The sequence below is a fragment of the Pristiophorus japonicus genome, unplaced genomic scaffold, assembly GCF_044704955.1.
Source record: "Pristiophorus japonicus isolate sPriJap1 unplaced genomic scaffold, sPriJap1.hap1 HAP1_SCAFFOLD_207, whole genome shotgun sequence".
In the NCBI taxonomy this organism is placed as follows: domain Eukaryota; kingdom Metazoa; phylum Chordata; class Chondrichthyes; family Pristiophoridae; genus Pristiophorus; species Pristiophorus japonicus.
Window position 1 is genome coordinate 430,047 of NW_027251767.1, and position 19,909 is coordinate 449,955.

At 49.5% G+C, this 19,909-nt stretch overlaps 15 non-coding genes across 15 annotated transcripts; all 15 read left to right on the plus strand.

The window, feature by feature from the left end:
- Positions 1–963: 963 nt before the first annotated feature.
- On the plus strand, positions 964–1,036 carry trnam-cau (transfer RNA methionine (anticodon CAU)). The gene has a single exon. It is a non-coding gene; the product is annotated as a tRNA-Met (tRNA).
- Positions 1,037–2,229: 1,193 nt separating this feature from the next.
- trnam-cau (transfer RNA methionine (anticodon CAU)) lies at positions 2,230–2,302 on the plus strand. The gene has a single exon. It is a non-coding gene; the product is annotated as a tRNA-Met (tRNA).
- Positions 2,303–3,529: 1,227 nt separating this feature from the next.
- trnam-cau (transfer RNA methionine (anticodon CAU)) lies at positions 3,530–3,602 on the plus strand. The gene has a single exon. It is a non-coding gene; the product is annotated as a tRNA-Met (tRNA).
- A 1,230-nt stretch (positions 3,603–4,832) lies between these two features.
- trnam-cau (transfer RNA methionine (anticodon CAU)) lies at positions 4,833–4,905 on the plus strand. The gene has a single exon. It is a non-coding gene; the product is annotated as a tRNA-Met (tRNA).
- Positions 4,906–6,135: 1,230 nt separating this feature from the next.
- trnam-cau (transfer RNA methionine (anticodon CAU)) lies at positions 6,136–6,208 on the plus strand. Its single transcript has one exon. It is a non-coding gene; the product is annotated as a tRNA-Met (tRNA).
- A 1,193-nt stretch (positions 6,209–7,401) lies between these two features.
- On the plus strand, positions 7,402–7,474 carry trnam-cau (transfer RNA methionine (anticodon CAU)). Its single transcript has one exon. It is a non-coding gene; the product is annotated as a tRNA-Met (tRNA).
- A 1,227-nt stretch (positions 7,475–8,701) lies between these two features.
- Positions 8,702–8,774, plus strand: trnam-cau (transfer RNA methionine (anticodon CAU)). Its single transcript has one exon. It is a non-coding gene; the product is annotated as a tRNA-Met (tRNA).
- A 1,230-nt stretch (positions 8,775–10,004) lies between these two features.
- trnam-cau (transfer RNA methionine (anticodon CAU)) lies at positions 10,005–10,077 on the plus strand. Its single transcript has one exon. It is a non-coding gene; the product is annotated as a tRNA-Met (tRNA).
- A 1,193-nt stretch (positions 10,078–11,270) lies between these two features.
- trnam-cau (transfer RNA methionine (anticodon CAU)) lies at positions 11,271–11,343 on the plus strand. Its single transcript has one exon. It is a non-coding gene; the product is annotated as a tRNA-Met (tRNA).
- A 1,227-nt stretch (positions 11,344–12,570) lies between these two features.
- Positions 12,571–12,643, plus strand: trnam-cau (transfer RNA methionine (anticodon CAU)). Its single transcript has one exon. It is a non-coding gene; the product is annotated as a tRNA-Met (tRNA).
- A 1,230-nt stretch (positions 12,644–13,873) lies between these two features.
- Positions 13,874–13,946, plus strand: trnam-cau (transfer RNA methionine (anticodon CAU)). The gene has a single exon. It is a non-coding gene; the product is annotated as a tRNA-Met (tRNA).
- A 1,193-nt stretch (positions 13,947–15,139) lies between these two features.
- Positions 15,140–15,212, plus strand: trnam-cau (transfer RNA methionine (anticodon CAU)). The gene has a single exon. It is a non-coding gene; the product is annotated as a tRNA-Met (tRNA).
- Positions 15,213–16,439: 1,227 nt separating this feature from the next.
- On the plus strand, positions 16,440–16,512 carry trnam-cau (transfer RNA methionine (anticodon CAU)). Its single transcript has one exon. It is a non-coding gene; the product is annotated as a tRNA-Met (tRNA).
- A 1,193-nt stretch (positions 16,513–17,705) lies between these two features.
- trnam-cau (transfer RNA methionine (anticodon CAU)) lies at positions 17,706–17,778 on the plus strand. Its single transcript has one exon. It is a non-coding gene; the product is annotated as a tRNA-Met (tRNA).
- A 1,198-nt stretch (positions 17,779–18,976) lies between these two features.
- Positions 18,977–19,049, plus strand: trnam-cau (transfer RNA methionine (anticodon CAU)). The gene has a single exon. It is a non-coding gene; the product is annotated as a tRNA-Met (tRNA).
- The last annotated feature ends 860 nt before the right edge of the window (positions 19,050–19,909 follow it).

The following is a 19,909-nucleotide window of genomic DNA, read 5'->3' on the forward strand; positions in this document are numbered from 1 at the left end:
TTATATCTGGCATTAGCTCCCAGTTTGCATCTGACTAGCCCCTTATCACTTGCCTCCTCGCTGTTCCACGACCAGCAGAAATCTCTTGCTTCAGGTTGGCCTGCTCCCTGAACACTTTCAATGCTTTGCTCCGATCGACGTTACTGAGCAATAGCAGGCGAGCAAGGGCAGGACTGGAAGCCATGGATATGGTGAAAGACGCCGAGAAGAGCTCGAGCCTGCGCAAGGGAAGCGAGTTGAGCGCAACGTCGCAGCCGCCACGAGCGTGAGGGAGCAGGCGAGAGCCCTGTCTGACTGATGGACAAATGACTTCTATTGCCTGAGGCTTTGCCTGAAAGAAAGTGCAATTGCCTGAGGCTTTGCCTGAAAGAAAGTGCAATTGCCTGAGGCTTTGCCTGAAAGAAAATGCTGGCTCTTTACATGCATTGCTTCTCAAAGGCACTCCCTGCTGACACACACATGCAAGTGTTCAAGCAAAACGGTGAAGGCACTGTCCTGTGCCTCAGCTGCAACATGTTCAGCTGTAAACTGCTCATCATATTAAGAACTCTGCCTTCAGCGAATTGCGACTTACCACACACATACTTACTTCAAAAGAATGCTCACTGCTTCAAGCCGGAGTGCAACCAACCACCTAAGGACGACTTTGCTTTGCTTTGTTTTCTACTGCACTGCTCCGCTCCCCACCTGTCAATCGAAGGGAAGCGGCAGAGGTGCCTATCTTTGCTGATTGTCTGCCGCATGCCTTTTAATGCTGCTCGTCCTGTGTACTTGCTGATGTCGCAGCTATTTTTCACAGCCTGGGCCAGCGGCGCAATGGATAACGCATCTGACTACGGATTAGAAGATTGCATGTTCGGCTCCTGCCTGGCTCGAGCATTATGGCAATCTTTGCATTCTGGCTTTGAATGCCACGTAAGCGAACATAGTTGGTCACACTCTTCAGTTACTAACCAGGCAAGTGCCTTCTTAGCGCAGTAGGCAGCGCGTCAGTCTCATAATCTGAAGGTCCTGAGTTCAATCCTCAGAGAAGGCATTAATACTTGCATAGACTTTTTTCCTTCTTTCATTTCAGCTGCATTCATGCAAAAATCAGGAAGTTTTGCTGCGATAGCACATCAAAGGATTTGATGTCCCTCAGCCTGCGGTGACCTTCAGAAGCAGATGGGCTCACACCACACCTGACACAACTCTTGTTTCTGAACAATTACCCGAGCCAAAAGAATAGTGGTGAATGCAGGTATTGATCACACTAACTCTCACATGCAAAGCAAGCGCTCTACTATTTGAGCTAATTCCCCATTGATGTCTGGTATTAGCTCCCAGTTTGCATCTGACTAGCCCCTTATCACTTGCCTCCTCGCTGTTCCACGACCAGCAGAAATCTCTTGCTTCAGGTTGGCCTGCTCCCTGAACACTTTCAATGCTTTGCTCCGATCGACGTTACTGAGCAATAGCAGGCGAGCAAGGGCAGGACTGGAAGCCATGGATATGGTGAAAGACGCCGAGAAGAGCTCGAGCCTGCGCAAGGGAAGCGAGTTGAGCGCAACGTCGCAGCCGCCACGAGCGTGAGGGAGCAGGCGAGAGCCCTGTCTGACTGATGGACAAATGACTTCTATTGCCTGAGGCTTTGCCTGAAAGAAAGTGCAATTGCCTGAGGCTTTGCCTGATAGAAAATGCTGGCTCTTTACATGCATTGCTGCTCAAAGGCACTCCCTGCTGACACACACATGCAAGTGTTCAAGCAAAACGGTGAAGGCACTGTCCTGTGCCTCAGCTGCAACATGTTCAGCTGTAAACTGCTCATCATATTAAGAACTCTGCCTTCAGCGAATTGCGACTTACCACACACATACTTACTTCAAAAGAATGCTCACTGCTTCAAGCCGGAGTGCAACCAACCACCTAAGGACGACTTTGCTTTGTTTTCTACTGCACTGCTCCGCTCCCCACCTGTCAATCGAAGGGAAGCGGCAGAGGTGCCTATCTTTGCTGATTGTCTGCCGCATGCCTTTTAATGCTGCTCGTCCTGTGTACTTGCTGATGTCGCAGCTATTTTTCACAGCCTGGGCCAGCGGCGCAATGGATCACGCATCTGACTACGGATTAGAAGATTGCATGTTCGGCTCCTACCTGGCTCGAGCATTTTGGCAATCTTTGCATTCTGGCTTTGAATGCCACGTAAGCGAACATAGTTGGTCACACTCTTCAGTTACTAACCAGGCAAGTGCCTTCTTAGCGCAGTAGGCAGCGCGTCAGTCTCATAATCTGAAGGTCCTGAGTTCAATCCTCAGAGAAGGCATTAATACTTGCATAGACTTTTCTCCTTCTTTCATTTCAGCTGCATTCATGCAAAAATCAGGAAGTTTTGCTGCGATAGCACATCAAAGGATTTGATGTCCCTCAGCCTGCGGTGACCTTCAGAAGCAGATGGGCTCACACCACACCTGACACAACTCTTGTTTCTGAACAATTACCCGAGCCAAAAGAATAGTGGTGAATGCAGGTATTGATCCCGCTAACTCTCACATGCAAAGCAAGCGCTCCACCATTTGAGCTAATTCCCCATTTATGTCTGGCATTATCTCCCAGTTTGCATCTGACTAGCCCCTTATCACTTGCCTCCTCGCTGTTCCACGACCAGCAGAAATCTCTTGCTTCAGGTTGGCCTGCTCCCTGAACACTTTCAATGCTTTGCTCCGATCGACGTTACTGAGCAATAGCAGGCGAGCAAGGGCAGGACTGGAAGCCATGGATATGGTGAAAGACGCCGAGAAGAGCTCGAGCCTGCGCAAGGGAAGCGAGTTGAGCGCAACGTCGCAGCCGCCACGAGCGTGAGGGAGCAGGCGAGAGCCCTGTCTGACTGATGGACAAATGACTTCTATTGCCTGAGGCTTTGCCTGAAAGAAAGTGCAATTGCCTGAGGCTTTGCCTGAAAGAAAGTGCAATTGCCTGAGGCTTTGCCTGAAAGAAAATGCTGGCTCTTTACATGCATTGCTGCTCAAAGGCACTCCCTGCTGACACACACATGCAAGTGCTCAAGCAAAACGGTGAAGGCACTGTCCTGTGCCTCAGCTGCAACATGTTCAGCTGTAAACTGCTCATATTAAGAACTCTGCCTTCAGCGAATTGCGACTTACCACACACATACTTACTTCAAAAGAATGCTCACTGCTTCAAGCCGGAGTGCAACCAACCACCGAAGGACGACTTTGCTTTGCTTTGTTTTCTACTGCACTGCTCCGCTCCCCACCTGTCAATCGAAGGGAAGCGGCAGAGGTGCCTATCTTTGCTGATTGTCTGCCGCATGCCTTTTAATGCTGCTCGTCCTGTGTACTTGCTGATGTCGCAGCTATTTTTCACAGCCTGGGCCAGCGGCGCAATGGATAACGCATCTGACTACGGATTAGAAGATTGCATGTTCGGCTCCTACCTGGCTCGAGCATTTTGGCAATCTTTGCATTCTGGCTTTGAATGCCACGTAAGCGAACATAGTTGGTCACACTCTTCAGTTACTAACCAGGCAAGTGCCTTCTTAGCGCAGTAGGCAGCGCGTCAGTCTCATAATCTGAAGGTCCTGAGTTCAATCCTCAGAGAAGGCATTAATACTTGCATAGACTTTTCTCCTTCTTTCATTTCAGCTGCATTCATGCAAAAATCAGGAAGTTTTGCTGCGATAGCACATCAAAGGATTTGATGTCCCTCAGCCTGCGGTGACCTTCAGAAGCAGATGGGCTCACACCACACCTGACACAACTCTTGTTTCTGAACAATTACCCGAGCCAAAAGAATAGTGGTGAATGCAGGTATTGATCCCGCTAACTCTCACATACAAAGCAAGCACTCTACCACTTGAGCTAATTCCCCATTCACGTCTGGCATTAGCTCCCAGTTTGCATCTGACTAGCCCCTTATCACTTGCCTCCTCGCTATTCCACGACCAGCAGAAATCTCCTGCTTCAGGTTGGCCTGCTCACTGAACACTTTCAATGCTTTGCTCCGATCGACGTTACTGAGCAATAGCAGGCGAGCAAGGGCAGGACTGGAAGCCATGGATATGGTGAAAGACGCCGAGAAGAGCTCGAGCCTGCGCAAGGGAAGCGAGTTGAGCGCAACGTCGCAGCCGCCACGAGCGTGAGGGAGCAGGCGAGAGCCCTGTCTGACTGATGGACAAATGACTTCTATTGCCTGAGGCTTTGCCTGAAAGAAAGTGCAATTGCCTGAGGCTTTGCCTGAAAGAAAGTGCAATTGCCTGAGGCTTTGCCTGAAAGAAAATGCTGGCTCTTTACATGCATTGCTTCTCAAAGGCACTCCCTGCTGACACACACATGCAAGTGTTCAAGCAAAACGGTGAAGGCACTGTCCTGTGCCTCAGCTGCAACATGTTCAGCTGTAAACTGCTCATCATATTAAGAACTCTGCCTTCAGCGAATTGCGACTTACCACACACATACTTACTTCAAAAGAATGCTCACTGCTTCAAGCCGGAGTGCAACCAACCACCTAAGGACGACTTTGCTTTGCTTTGTTTTCTACTGCACTGCTCCGCTCCCCACCTGTCAATCGAAGGGAAGCGGCAGAGGTGCCTATCTTTGCTGATTGTCTGCCGCATGCCTTTTAATGCTGCTCGTCCTGTGTACTTGCTGATGTCGCAGCTATTTTTCACAGCCTGGGCCAGCGGCGCAATGGATAACGCATCTGACTACGGATAAGAAGATTGCATGTTCGGCTCCTGCCTGGCTCGAGCATTATGGCAATCTTTGCATTCTGGCTTTGAATGCCACGTAAGCGAACATAGTTGGTCACACTCTTCAGTTACTAACCAGGCAAGTGCCTTCTTAGCGCAGTAGGCAGCGCGTCAGTCTCATAATCTGAAGGTCCTGAGTTCAATCCTCAGAGAAGGCATTAATACTTGCATAGACTTTTTTCCTTCTTTCATTTCAGCTGCATTCATGCAAAAATCAGGAAGTTTTGCTGCGATAGCACATCAAAGGATTTGATGTCCCTCAGCCTGCGGTGACCTTCAGAAGCAGATGGGCTCACACCACACCTGACACAACTCTTGTTTCTGAACAATTACCCGAGCCAAAAGAATAGTGGTGAATGCAGGTATTGATCCCGCTAACTCTCACATGCAAAGCAAGCGCTCTACCATTTGAGCTAATTCCCCATTTATATCTGGCATTAGCTCCCAGTTTGCATCTGACTAGCCCCTTATCACTTGCCTCCTCGCTGTTCCACGACCAGCAGAAATCTCTTGCTTCAGGTTGGCCTGCTCCCTGAACACTTTCAATGCTTTGCTCCGATCGACGTTACTGAGCAATAGCAGGCGAGCAAGGGCAGGACTGGAAGCCATGGATATGGTGAAAGACGCCGAGAAGAGCTCGAGCCTGCGCAAGGGAAGCGAGTTGAGCGCAACGTCGCAGCCGCCACGAGCGTGAGGGAGCAGGCGAGAGCCCTGTCTGACTGATGGACAAATGACTTCTATTGCCTGAGGCTTTGCCTGAAAGAAAGTGCAATTGCCTGAGGCTTTGCCTGAAAGAAAGTGCAATTGCCTGAGGCTTTGCCTGAAAGAAAATGCTGGCTCTTTACATGCATTGCTTCTCAAAGGCACTCCCTGCTGACACACACATGCAAGTGTTCAAGCAAAACGGTGAAGGCACTGTCCTGTGCCTCAGCTGCAACATGTTCAGCTGTAAACTGCTCATCATATTAAGAACTCTGCCTTCAGCGAATTGCGACTTACCACACACATACTTACTTCAAAAGAATGCTCACTGCTTCAAGCCGGAGTGCAACCAACCACCTAAGGACGACTTTGCTTTGCTTTGTTTTCTACTGCACTGCTCCGCTCCCCACCTGTCAATCGAAGGGAAGCGGCAGAGGTGCCTATCTTTGCTGATTGTCTGCCGCATGCCTTTTAATGCTGCTCGTCCTGTGTACTTGCTGATGTCGCAGCTATTTTTCACAGCCTGGGCCAGCGGCGCAATGGATAACGCATCTGACTACGGATTAGAAGATTGCATGTTCGGCTCCTGCCTGGCTCGAGCATTATGGCAATCTTTGCATTCTGGCTTTGAATGCCACGTAAGCGAACATAGTTGGTCACACTCTTCAGTTACTAACCAGGCAAGTGCCTTCTTAGCGCAGTAGGCAGCGCGTCAGTCTCATAATCTGAAGGTCCTGAGTTCAATCCTCAGAGAAGGCATTAATACTTGCATAGACTTTTTTCCTTCTTTCATTTCAGCTGCATTCATGCAAAAATCAGGAAGTTTTGCTGCGATAGCACATCAAAGGATTTGATGTCCCTCAGCCTGCGGTGACCTTCAGAAGCAGATGGGCTCACACCACACCTGACACAACTCTTGTTTCTGAACAATTACCCGAGCCAAAAGAATAGTGGTGAATGCAGGTATTGATCACACTAACTCTCACATGCAAAGCAAGCGCTCTACTATTTGAGCTAATTCCCCATTGATGTCTGGTATTAGCTCCCAGTTTGCATCTGACTAGCCCCTTATCACTTGCCTCCTCGCTGTTCCACGACCAGCAGAAATCTCTTGCTTCAGGTTGGCCTGCTCCCTGAACACTTTCAATGCTTTGCTCCGATCGACGTTACTGAGCAATAGCAGGCGAGCAAGGGCAGGACTGGAAGCCATGGATATGGTGAAAGACGCCGAGAAGAGCTCGAGCCTGCGCAAGGGAAGCGAGTTGAGCGCAACGTCGCAGCCGCCACGAGCGTGAGGGAGCAGGCGAGAGCCCTGTCTGACTGATGGACAAATGACTTCTATTGCCTGAGGCTTTGCCTGAAAGAAAGTGCAATTGCCTGAGGCTTTGCCTGATAGAAAATGCTGGCTCTTTACATGCATTGCTGCTCAAAGGCACTCCCTGCTGACACACACATGCAAGTGTTCAAGCAAAACGGTGAAGGCACTGTCCTGTGCCTCAGCTGCAACATGTTCAGCTGTAAACTGCTCATCATATTAAGAACTCTGCCTTCAGCGAATTGCGACTTACCACACACATACTTACTTCAAAAGAATGCTCACTGCTTCAAGCCGGAGTGCAACCAACCACCTAAGGACGACTTTGCTTTGTTTTCTACTGCACTGCTCCGCTCCCCACCTGTCAATCGAAGGGAAGCGGCAGAGGTGCCTATCTTTGCTGATTGTCTGCCGCATGCCTTTTAATGCTGCTCGTCCTGTGTACTTGCTGATGTCGCAGCTATTTTTCACAGCCTGGGCCAGCGGCGCAATGGATCACGCATCTGACTACGGATTAGAAGATTGCATGTTCGGCTCCTACCTGGCTCGAGCATTTTGGCAATCTTTGCATTCTGGCTTTGAATGCCACGTAAGCGAACATAGTTGGTCACACTCTTCAGTTACTAACCAGGCAAGTGCCTTCTTAGCGCAGTAGGCAGCGCGTCAGTCTCATAATCTGAAGGTCCTGAGTTCAATCCTCAGAGAAGGCATTAATACTTGCATAGACTTTTCTCCTTCTTTCATTTCAGCTGCATTCATGCAAAAATCAGGAAGTTTTGCTGCGATAGCACATCAAAGGATTTGATGTCCCTCAGCCTGCGGTGACCTTCAGAAGCAGATGGGCTCACACCACACCTGACACAACTCTTGTTTCTGAACAATTACCCGAGCCAAAAGAATAGTGGTGAATGCAGGTATTGATCCCGCTAACTCTCACATGCAAAGCAAGCGCTCCACCATTTGAGCTAATTCCCCATTTATGTCTGGCATTATCTCCCAGTTTGCATCTGACTAGCCCCTTATCACTTGCCTCCTCGCTGTTCCACGACCAGCAGAAATCTCTTGCTTCAGGTTGGCCTGCTCCCTGAACACTTTCAATGCTTTGCTCCGATCGACGTTACTGAGCAATAGCAGGCGAGCAAGGGCAGGACTGGAAGCCATGGATATGGTGAAAGACGCCGAGAAGAGCTCGAGCCTGCGCAAGGGAAGCGAGTTGAGCGCAACGTCGCAGCCGCCACGAGCGTGAGGGAGCAGGCGAGAGCCCTGTCTGACTGATGGACAAATGACTTCTATTGCCTGAGGCTTTGCCTGAAAGAAAGTGCAATTGCCTGAGGCTTTGCCTGAAAGAAAGTGCAATTGCCTGAGGCTTTGCCTGAAAGAAAATGCTGGCTCTTTACATGCATTGCTGCTCAAAGGCACTCCCTGCTGACACACACATGCAAGTGCTCAAGCAAAACGGTGAAGGCACTGTCCTGTGCCTCAGCTGCAACATGTTCAGCTGTAAACTGCTCATATTAAGAACTCTGCCTTCAGCGAATTGCGACTTACCACACACATACTTACTTCAAAAGAATGCTCACTGCTTCAAGCCGGAGTGCAACCAACCACCGAAGGACGACTTTGCTTTGCTTTGTTTTCTACTGCACTGCTCCGCTCCCCACCTGTCAATCGAAGGGAAGCGGCAGAGGTGCCTATCTTTGCTGATTGTCTGCCGCATGCCTTTTAATGCTGCTCGTCCTGTGTACTTGCTGATGTCGCAGCTATTTTTCACAGCCTGGGCCAGCGGCGCAATGGATAACGCATCTGACTACGGATTAGAAGATTGCATGTTCGGCTCCTACCTGGCTCGAGCATTTTGGCAATCTTTGCATTCTGGCTTTGAATGCCACGTAAGCGAACATAGTTGGTCACACTCTTCAGTTACTAACCAGGCAAGTGCCTTCTTAGCGCAGTAGGCAGCGCGTCAGTCTCATAATCTGAAGGTCCTGAGTTCAATCCTCAGAGAAGGCATTAATACTTGCATAGACTTTTCTCCTTCTTTCATTTCAGCTGCATTCATGCAAAAATCAGGAAGTTTTGCTGCGATAGCACATCAAAGGATTTGATGTCCCTCAGCCTGCGGTGACCTTCAGAAGCAGATGGGCTCACACCACACCTGACACAACTCTTGTTTCTGAACAATTACCCGAGCCAAAAGAATAGTGGTGAATGCAGGTATTGATCCCGCTAACTCTCACATACAAAGCAAGCACTCTACCACTTGAGCTAATTCCCCATTCACGTCTGGCATTAGCTCCCAGTTTGCATCTGACTAGCCCCTTATCACTTGCCTCCTCGCTATTCCACGACCAGCAGAAATCTCCTGCTTCAGGTTGGCCTGCTCACTGAACACTTTCAATGCTTTGCTCCGATCGACGTTACTGAGCAATAGCAGGCGAGCAAGGGCAGGACTGGAAGCCATGGATATGGTGAAAGACGCCGAGAAGAGCTCGAGCCTGCGCAAGGGAAGCGAGTTGAGCGCAACGTCGCAGCCGCCACGAGCGTGAGGGAGCAGGCGAGAGCCCTGTCTGACTGATGGACAAATGACTTCTATTGCCTGAGGCTTTGCCTGAAAGAAAGTGCAATTGCCTGAGGCTTTGCCTGAAAGAAAGTGCAATTGCCTGAGGCTTTGCCTGAAAGAAAATGCTGGCTCTTTACATGCATTGCTTCTCAAAGGCACTCCCTGCTGACACACACATGCAAGTGTTCAAGCAAAACGGTGAAGGCACTGTCCTGTGCCTCAGCTGCAACATGTTCAGCTGTAAACTGCTCATCATATTAAGAACTCTGCCTTCAGCGAATTGCGACTTACCACACACATACTTACTTCAAAAGAATGCTCACTGCTTCAAGCCGGAGTGCAACCAACCACCTAAGGACGACTTTGCTTTGCTTTGTTTTCTACTGCACTGCTCCGCTCCCCACCTGTCAATCGAAGGGAAGCGGCAGAGGTGCCTATCTTTGCTGATTGTCTGCCGCATGCCTTTTAATGCTGCTCGTCCTGTGTACTTGCTGATGTCGCAGCTATTTTTCACAGCCTGGGCCAGCGGCGCAATGGATAACGCATCTGACTACGGATTAGAAGATTGCATGTTCGGCTCCTGCCTGGCTCGAGCATTATGGCAATCTTTGCATTCTGGCTTTGAATGCCACGTAAGCGAACATAGTTGGTCACACTCTTCAGTTACTAACCAGGCAAGTGCCTTCTTAGCGCAGTAGGCAGCGCGTCAGTCTCATAATCTGAAGGTCCTGAGTTCAATCCTCAGAGAAGGCATTAATACTTGCATAGACTTTTTTCCTTCTTTCATTTCAGCTGCATTCATGCAAAAATCAGGAAGTTTTGCTGCGATAGCACATCAAAGGATTTGATGTCCCTCAGCCTGCGGTGACCTTCAGAAGCAGATGGGCTCACACCACACCTGACACAACTCTTGTTTCTGAACAATTACCCGAGCCAAAAGAATAGTGGTGAATGCAGGTATTGATCACACTAACTCTCACATGCAAAGCAAGCGCTCTACTATTTGAGCTAATTCCCCATTGATGTCTGGTATTAGCTCCCAGTTTGCATCTGACTAGCCCCTTATCACTTGCCTCCTCGCTGTTCCACGACCAGCAGAAATCTCTTGCTTCAGGTTGGCCTGCTCCCTGAACACTTTCAATGCTTTGCTCCGATCGACGTTACTGAGCAATAGCAGGCGAGCAAGGGCAGGACTGGAAGCCATGGATATGGTGAAAGACGCCGAGAAGAGCTCGAGCCTGCGCAAGGGAAGCGAGTTGAGCGCAACGTCGCAGCCGCCACGAGCGTGAGGGAGCAGGCGAGAGCCCTGTCTGACTGATGGACAAATGACTTCTATTGCCTGAGGCTTTGCCTGAAAGAAAGTGCAATTGCCTGAGGCTTTGCCTGATAGAAAATGCTGGCTCTTTACATGCATTGCTGCTCAAAGGCACTCCCTGCTGACACACACATGCAAGTGTTCAAGCAAAACGGTGAAGGCACTGTCCTGTGCCTCAGCTGCAACATGTTCAGCTGTAAACTGCTCATCATATTAAGAACTCTGCCTTCAGCGAATTGCGACTTACCACACACATACTTACTTCAAAAGAATGCTCACTGCTTCAAGCCGGAGTGCAACCAACCACCTAAGGACGACTTTGCTTTGTTTTCTACTGCACTGCTCCGCTCCCCACCTGTCAATCGAAGGGAAGCGGCAGAGGTGCCTATCTTTGCTGATTGTCTGCCGCATGCCTTTTAATGCTGCTCGTCCTGTGTACTTGCTGATGTCGCAGCTATTTTTCACAGCCTGGGCCAGCGGCGCAATGGATCACGCATCTGACTACGGATTAGAAGATTGCATGTTCGGCTCCTACCTGGCTCGAGCATTTTGGCAATCTTTGCATTCTGGCTTTGAATGCCACGTAAGCGAACATAGTTGGTCACACTCTTCAGTTACTAACCAGGCAAGTGCCTTCTTAGCGCAGTAGGCAGCGCGTCAGTCTCATAATCTGAAGGTCCTGAGTTCAATCCTCAGAGAAGGCATTAATACTTGCATAGACTTTTCTCCTTCTTTCATTTCAGCTGCATTCATGCAAAAATCAGGAAGTTTTGCTGCGATAGCACATCAAAGGATTTGATGTCCCTCAGCCTGCGGTGACCTTCAGAAGCAGATGGGCTCACACCACACCTGACACAACTCTTGTTTCTGAACAATTACCCGAGCCAAAAGAATAGTGGTGAATGCAGGTATTGATCCCGCTAACTCTCACATGCAAAGCAAGCGCTCCACCATTTGAGCTAATTCCCCATTTATGTCTGGCATTATCTCCCAGTTTGCATCTGACTAGCCCCTTATCACTTGCCTCCTCGCTGTTCCACGACCAGCAGAAATCTCTTGCTTCAGGTTGGCCTGCTCCCTGAACACTTTCAATGCTTTGCTCCGATCGACGTTACTGAGCAATAGCAGGCGAGCAAGGGCAGGACTGGAAGCCATGGATATGGTGAAAGACGCCGAGAAGAGCTCGAGCCTGCGCAAGGGAAGCGAGTTGAGCGCAACGTCGCAGCCGCCACGAGCGTGAGGGAGCAGGCGAGAGCCCTGTCTGACTGATGGACAAATGACTTCTATTGCCTGAGGCTTTGCCTGAAAGAAAGTGCAATTGCCTGAGGCTTTGCCTGAAAGAAAGTGCAATTGCCTGAGGCTTTGCCTGAAAGAAAATGCTGGCTCTTTACATGCATTGCTGCTCAAAGGCACTCCCTGCTGACACACACATGCAAGTGCTCAAGCAAAACGGTGAAGGCACTGTCCTGTGCCTCAGCTGCAACATGTTCAGCTGTAAACTGCTCATATTAAGAACTCTGCCTTCAGCGAATTGCGACTTACCACACACATACTTACTTCAAAAGAATGCTCACTGCTTCAAGCCGGAGTGCAACCAACCACCGAAGGACGACTTTGCTTTGCTTTGTTTTCTACTGCACTGCTCCGCTCCCCACCTGTCAATCGAAGGGAAGCGGCAGAGGTGCCTATCTTTGCTGATTGTCTGCCGCATGCCTTTTAATGCTGCTCGTCCTGTGTACTTGCTGATGTCGCAGCTATTTTTCACAGCCTGGGCCAGCGGCGCAATGGATAACGCATCTGACTACGGATTAGAAGATTGCATGTTCGGCTCCTACCTGGCTCGAGCATTTTGGCAATCTTTGCATTCTGGCTTTGAATGCCACGTAAGCGAACATAGTTGGTCACACTCTTCAGTTACTAACCAGGCAAGTGCCTTCTTAGCGCAGTAGGCAGCGCGTCAGTCTCATAATCTGAAGGTCCTGAGTTCAATCCTCAGAGAAGGCATTAATACTTGCATAGACTTTTCTCCTTCTTTCATTTCAGCTGCATTCATGCAAAAATCAGGAAGTTTTGCTGCGATAGCACATCAAAGGATTTGATGTCCCTCAGCCTGCGGTGACCTTCAGAAGCAGATGGGCTCACACCACACCTGACACAACTCTTGTTTCTGAACAATTACCCGAGCCAAAAGAATAGTGGTGAATGCAGGTATTGATCCCGCTAACTCTCACATACAAAGCAAGCACTCTACCACTTGAGCTAATTCCCCATTCACGTCTGGCATTAGCTCCCAGTTTGCATCTGACTAGCCCCTTATCACTTGCCTCCTCGCTATTCCACGACCAGCAGAAATCTCCTGCTTCAGGTTGGCCTGCTCACTGAACACTTTCAATGCTTTGCTCCGATCGACGTTACTGAGCAATAGCAGGCGAGCAAGGGCAGGACTGGAAGCCATGGATATGGTGAAAGACGCCGAGAAGAGCTCGAGCCTGCGCAAGGGAAGCGAGTTGAGCGCAACGTCGCAGCCGCCACGAGCGTGAGGGAGCAGGCGAGAGCCCTGTCTGACTGATGGACAAATGACTTCTATTGCCTGAGGCTTTGCCTGAAAGAAAGTGCAATTGCCTGAGGCTTTGCCTGAAAGAAAGTGCAATTGCCTGAGGCTTTGCCTGAAAGAAAATGCTGGCTCTTTACATGCATTGCTTCTCAAAGGCACTCCCTGCTGACACACACATGCAAGTGTTCAAGCAAAACGGTGAAGGCACTGTCCTGTGCCTCAGCTGCAACATGTTCAGCTGTAAACTGCTCATCATATTAAGAACTCTGCCTTCAGCGAATTGCGACTTACCACACACATACTTACTTCAAAAGAATGCTCACTGCTTCAAGCCGGAGTGCAACCAACCACCTAAGGACGACTTTGCTTTGCTTTGTTTTCTACTGCACTGCTCCGCTCCCCACCTGTCAATCGAAGGGAAGCGGCAGAGGTGCCTATCTTTGCTGATTGTCTGCCGCATGCCTTTTAATGCTGCTCGTCCTGTGTACTTGCTGATGTCGCAGCTATTTTTCACAGCCTGGGCCAGCGGCGCAATGGATAACGCATCTGACTACGGATTAGAAGATTGCATGTTCGGCTCCTGCCTGGCTCGAGCATTATGGCAATCTTTGCATTCTGGCTTTGAATGCCACGTAAGCGAACATAGTTGGTCACACTCTTCAGTTACTAACCAGGCAAGTGCCTTCTTAGCGCAGTAGGCAGCGCGTCAGTCTCATAATCTGAAGGTCCTGAGTTCAATCCTCAGAGAAGGCATTAATACTTGCATAGACTTTTTTCCTTCTTTCATTTCAGCTGCATTCATGCAAAAATCAGGAAGTTTTGCTGCGATAGCACATCAAAGGATTTGATGTCCCTCAGCCTGCGGTGACCTTCAGAAGCAGATGGGCTCACACCACACCTGACACAACTCTTGTTTCTGAACAATTACCCGAGCCAAAAGAATAGTGGTGAATGCAGGTATTGATCACACTAACTCTCACATGCAAAGCAAGCGCTCTACTATTTGAGCTAATTCCCCATTGATGTCTGGTATTAGCTCCCAGTTTGCATCTGACTAGCCCCTTATCACTTGCCTCCTCGCTGTTCCACGACCAGCAGAAATCTCTTGCTTCAGGTTGGCCTGCTCCCTGAACACTTTCAATGCTTTGCTCCGATCGACGTTACTGAGCAATAGCAGGCGAGCAAGGGCAGGACTGGAAGCCATGGATATGGTGAAAGACGCCGAGAAGAGCTCGAGCCTGCGCAAGGGAAGCGAGTTGAGCGCAACGTCGCAGCCGCCACGAGCGTGAGGGAGCAGGCGAGAGCCCTGTCTGACTGATGGACAAATGACTTCTATTGCCTGAGGCTTTGCCTGAAAGAAAGTGCAATTGCCTGAGGCTTTGCCTGATAGAAAATGCTGGCTCTTTACATGCATTGCTGCTCAAAGGCACTCCCTGCTGACACACACATGCAAGTGTTCAAGCAAAACGGTGAAGGCACTGTCCTGTGCCTCAGCTGCAACATGTTCAGCTGTAAACTGCTCATCATATTAAGAACTCTGCCTTCAGCGAATTGCGACTTACCACACACATACTTACTTCAAAAGAATGCTCACTGCTTCAAGCCGGAGTGCAACCAACCACCTAAGGACGACTTTGCTTTGTTTTCTACTGCACTGCTCCGCTCCCCACCTGTCAATCGAAGGGAAGCGGCAGAGGTGCCTATCTTTGCTGATTGTCTGCCGCATGCCTTTTAATGCTGCTCGTCCTGTGTACTTGCTGATGTCGCAGCTATTTTTCACAGCCTGGGCCAGCGGCGCAATGGATCACGCATCTGACTACGGATTAGAAGATTGCATGTTCGGCTCCTACCTGGCTCGAGCATTTTGGCAATCTTTGCATTCTGGCTTTGAATGCCACGTAAGCGAACATAGTTGGTCACACTCTTCAGTTACTAACCAGGCAAGTGCCTTCTTAGCGCAGTAGGCAGCGCGTCAGTCTCATAATCTGAAGGTCCTGAGTTCAATCCTGAGAGAAGGCATTAATACTTGCATAGACTTTTCTCCTTCTTTCATTTCAGCTGCATTCATGCAAAAATCAGGAAGTTTTGCTGCGATAGCACATCAAAGGATTTGATGTCCCTCAGCCTGCGGTGACCTTCAGAAGCAGATGGGCTCACACCACACCTGACACAACTCTTGTTTCTGAACAATTACCCGAGCCAAAAGAATAGTGGTGAATGCAGGTATTGATCCCGCTAACTCTCACATGCAAAGCAAGCGCTCCACCATTTGAGCTAATTCCCCATTTATGTCTGGCATTATCTCCCAGTTTGCATCTGACTAGCCCCTTATCACTTGCCTCCTCGCTGTTCCACGACCAGCAGAAATCTCTTGCTTCAGGTTGGCCTGCTCCCTGAACACTTTCAATGCTTTGCTCCGATCGACGTTACTGAGCAATAGCAGGCGAGCAAGGGCAGGACTGGAAGCCATGGATATGGTGAAAGACGCCGAGAAGAGCTCGAGCCTGCGCAAGGGAAGCGAGTTGAGCGCAACGTCGCAGCCGCCACGAGCGTGAGGGAGCAGGCGAGAGCCCTGTCTGACTGATGGACAAATGACTTCTATTGCCTGAGGCTTTGCCTGAAAGAAAGTGCAATTGCCTGAGGCTTTGCCTGAAAGAAAGTGCAATTGCCTGAGGCTTTGCCTGAAAGAAAATGCTGGCTCTTTACATGCATTGCTGCTCAAAGGCACTCCCTGCTGACACACACATGCAAGTGCTCAAGCAAAACGGTGAAGGCACTGTCCTGTGCCTCAGCTGCAACATGTTCAGCTGTAAACTGCTCATATTAAGAACTCTGCCTTCAGCGAATTGCGACTTACCACACACATACTTACTTCAAAAGAATGCTCACTGCTTCAAGCCGGAGTGCAACCAACCACCGAAGGACGACTTTGCTTTGCTTTGTTTTCTACTGCACTGCTCCGCTCCCCACCTGTCAATCGAAGGGAAGCGGCAGAGGTGCCTATCTTTGCTGATTGTCTGCCGCATGCCTTTTAATGCTGCTCGTCCTGTGTACTTGCTGATGTCGCAGCTATTTTTCACAGCCTGGGCCAGCGGCGCAATGGATAACGCATCTGACTACGGATTAGAAGATTGCATGTTCGGCTCCTACCTGGCTCGAGCATTTTGGCAATCTTTGCATTCTGGCTTTGAATGCCACGTAAGCGAACATAGTTGGTCACACTCTTCAGTTACTAACCAGGCAAGTGCCTTCTTAGCGCAGTAGGCAGCGCGTCAGTCTCATAATCTGAAGGTCCTGAGTTCAATCCTCAGAGAAGGCATTAATACTTGCATAGACTTTTCTCCTTCTTTCATTTCAGCTGCATTCATGCAAAAATCAGGAAGTTTTGCTGCGATAGCACATCAAAGGATTTGATGTCCCTCAGCCTGCGGTGACCTTCAGAAGCAGATGGGCTCACACCACACCTGACACAACTCTTGTTTCTGAACAATTACCCGAGCCAAAAGAATAGTGGTGAATGCAGGTATTGATCCCGCTAACTCTCACATACAAAGCAAGCACTCTACCATTTGAGCTAATTCCCCATTGATGTCTGGTATTAGCTCCCAGTTTGCATCTGACTAGCCCCTTATCACTTGCCTCCTCGCTGTTCCACGACCAGCAGAAATCTCTTGCTTCAGGTTGGCCTGCTCCCTGAACACTTTCAATGCTTTGCTCCGATCGACGTTACTGAGCAATAGCAGGCGAGCAAGGGCAGGACTGGAAGCCATGGATATGGTGAAAGACGCCGAGAAGAGCTCGAGCCTGCGCAAGGGAAGCGAGTTGAGCGCAACGTCGCAGCCGCCACGAGCGTGAGGGAGCAGGCGAGAGCCCTGTCTGACTGATGGACAAATGACTTCTATTGCCTGAGGCTTTGCCTGAAAGAAAGTGCAATTGCCTGAGGCTTTGCCTGATAGAAAATGCTGGCTCTTTACATGCATTGCTGCTCAAAGGCACTCCCTGCTGACACACACATGCAAGTGTTCAAGCAAAACGGTGAAGGCACTGTCCTGTGCCTCAGCTGCAACATGTTCAGCTGTAAACTGCTCATCATATTAAGAACTCTGCCTTCAGCGAATTGCGACTTACCACACACATACTTACTTCAAAAGAATGCTCACTGCTTCAAGCCGGAGTGCAACCAACCACCTAAGGACGACTTTGCTTTGTTTTCTACTGCACTGCTCCGCTCCCCACCTGTCAATCGAAGGGAAGCGGTAGAGGTGCCTATCTTTGCTGATTGTCTGCCGCATGCCTTTTAATGCTGCTCGTCCTGTGTACTTGCTGATGTCGCAGCTATTTTTCACAGCCTGGGCCAGCGGCGCAATGGATCACGCATCTGACTACGGATTAGAAGATTGCATGTTCGGCTCCGACCTGGCTCGAACATTTTGGCAATCTTTGCATTCTGGCTTTGAATGCCACGTAAGCGAACATAGTTGGTCACACTCTTCAGTTACTAACCAGGCAAGTGCCTTCTTAGCGCAGTAGGCAGCGCGTCAGTCTCATAATCTGAAGGTCCTGAGTTCAATCCTGAGAGAAGGCATTAATACTTGCATAGACTTTTCTCCTTCTTTCATTTCAGCTGCATTCATGCAAAAATCAGGAAGTTTTGCTGCGATAGCACATCAAAGGATTTGATGTCCCTCAGCCTGCGGTGACCTTCAGAAGCAGATGGGCTCACACCACACCTGACACAACTCTTGTTTCTGAACAATTACCCGAGCCAAAAGAATAGTGGTGAATGCAGGTATTGATCACACTAACTCTCACATGCAAAGCAAGCGCTCTACCATTTGAGCTAATTCCCCATTGATGTCTGGCATTAGCTCCCAGTTTGCATCTGACTAGCCCCTTATCACTTGCCTCCTCGCTGTTCCACGACCAGCAGAAATCTCTTGCTTCAGGTTGGCCTGCTCCCTGAACACTTTCAATGCTTTGCTCCGATCGACGTTACTGAGCAATAGCAGGCGAGCAAGGGCAGGACTGGAAGCCATGGATATGGTGAAAGACGCCGAGAAGAGCTCGAGCCTGCGCAAGGGAAGCGAGTTGAGCGCAACGTCGCAGCCGCCACGAGCGTGAGGGAGCAGGCGAGAGCCCTGTCTGACTGATGGACAAATGACTTCTATTGCCTGAGGCTTTGCCTGAAAGAAAGTGCAATTGCCTGAGGCTTTGCCTGATAGAAAATGCTGGCTCTTTACATGCATTGCTGCTCAAAGGCACTCCCTGCTGACACACACATGCAAGTGTTCAAGCAAAACGGTGAAGGCACTGTCCTGTGCCTCAGCTGCAACATGTTCAGCTGTAAACTGCTCATCATATTAAGAACTCTGCCTTCAGCGAATTGCGACTTACCACACACATACTTACTTCAAAAGAATGCTCACTGCTTCAAGCCAGAGTGCAACCAACCACCTAAGGACGACTTTGCTTTGCTTTGTTTTCTACTGCACTGCTCCGCTCCCCACCTGTCAATCGAAGGGAAGCGGCAGAGGTGCCTATCTTTGCTGATTGTCTGCCGCATGCCTTTTAATGCTGCTCGTCCTGTGTACTTGCTGATGTCGCAGCTATTTTTCACAGCCTGGGCCAGCGGCGCAATGGATCACGCATCTGACTACGGATTAGAAGATTGCATGTTCGGCTCCTACCTGGCTCGAGCATTTTGGCAATCTTTGCATTCTGGCTTTGAATGCCACGTAAGCGAACATAGTTGGTCACACTCTTCAGTTACTAACCAGGCAAGTGCCTTCTTAGCGCAGTAGGCAGCGCGTCAGTCTCATAATCTGAAGGTCCTGAGTTCAATCCTCAGAGAAGGCATTAATACTTGCATAGACTTTTCTCCTTCTTTCATTTCAGCTGCATTCATGCAAAAATCAGGAAGTTTTGCTGCGATAGCACATCAAAGGATTTGATGTCCCTCAGCCTGCGGTGACCTTCAGAAGCAGATGGGCTCACACCACACCTGACACAACTCTTGTTTCTGAACAATTACCCGAGCCAAAAGAATAGTGGTGAATGCAGGTATTGATCCCGCTAACTCTCACATACAAAGCAAGCACTCTACCATTTGAGCTAATTCCCCATTGATGGCTGGCATTAGCTCCCAGTTTGCATGTGACGAGCCCCTTATCACTTGCCTCCTCGCTGTTCCACGACCAGCAGAAATCTCTTGCTTCAGGTTGGCCTGCTCACTGAACACTTTCAATGCTTTGCTCCGATCGACGTTACTGAGCAATAGCAGGCGAGCAAGGGCAGGACTGGAAGCCATGGATATGGTGAAAGACGCCGAGAAGAGCTCGAGCCTGCGCAAGGGAAGCGAGTTGAGCGCAACGTCGCAGCCGCCACGAGCGTGAGGGAGCAGGCGAGAGCCCTGTCTGACTGATGGACAAATGACTTCTATTGCCTGAGGCTTTGCCTGAAAGAAAGTGCAATTGCCTGAGGCTTTGCCTGAAAGAAAGTGCAATTGCCTGAGGCTTTGCCTGAAAGAAAATGCTGGCTCTTTACATGCATTGCTTCTCAAAGGCACTACCTGCTGACACACACATGCAAGTGTTCAAGCAAAACGGTGAAGGCACTGTCCTGTGCCTCAGCTGCAACATGTTCAGCTGTAAACTGCTCATCATATTAAGAACTCTGCCTTCAGCGAATTGCGACTTACCACACACATACTTACTTCA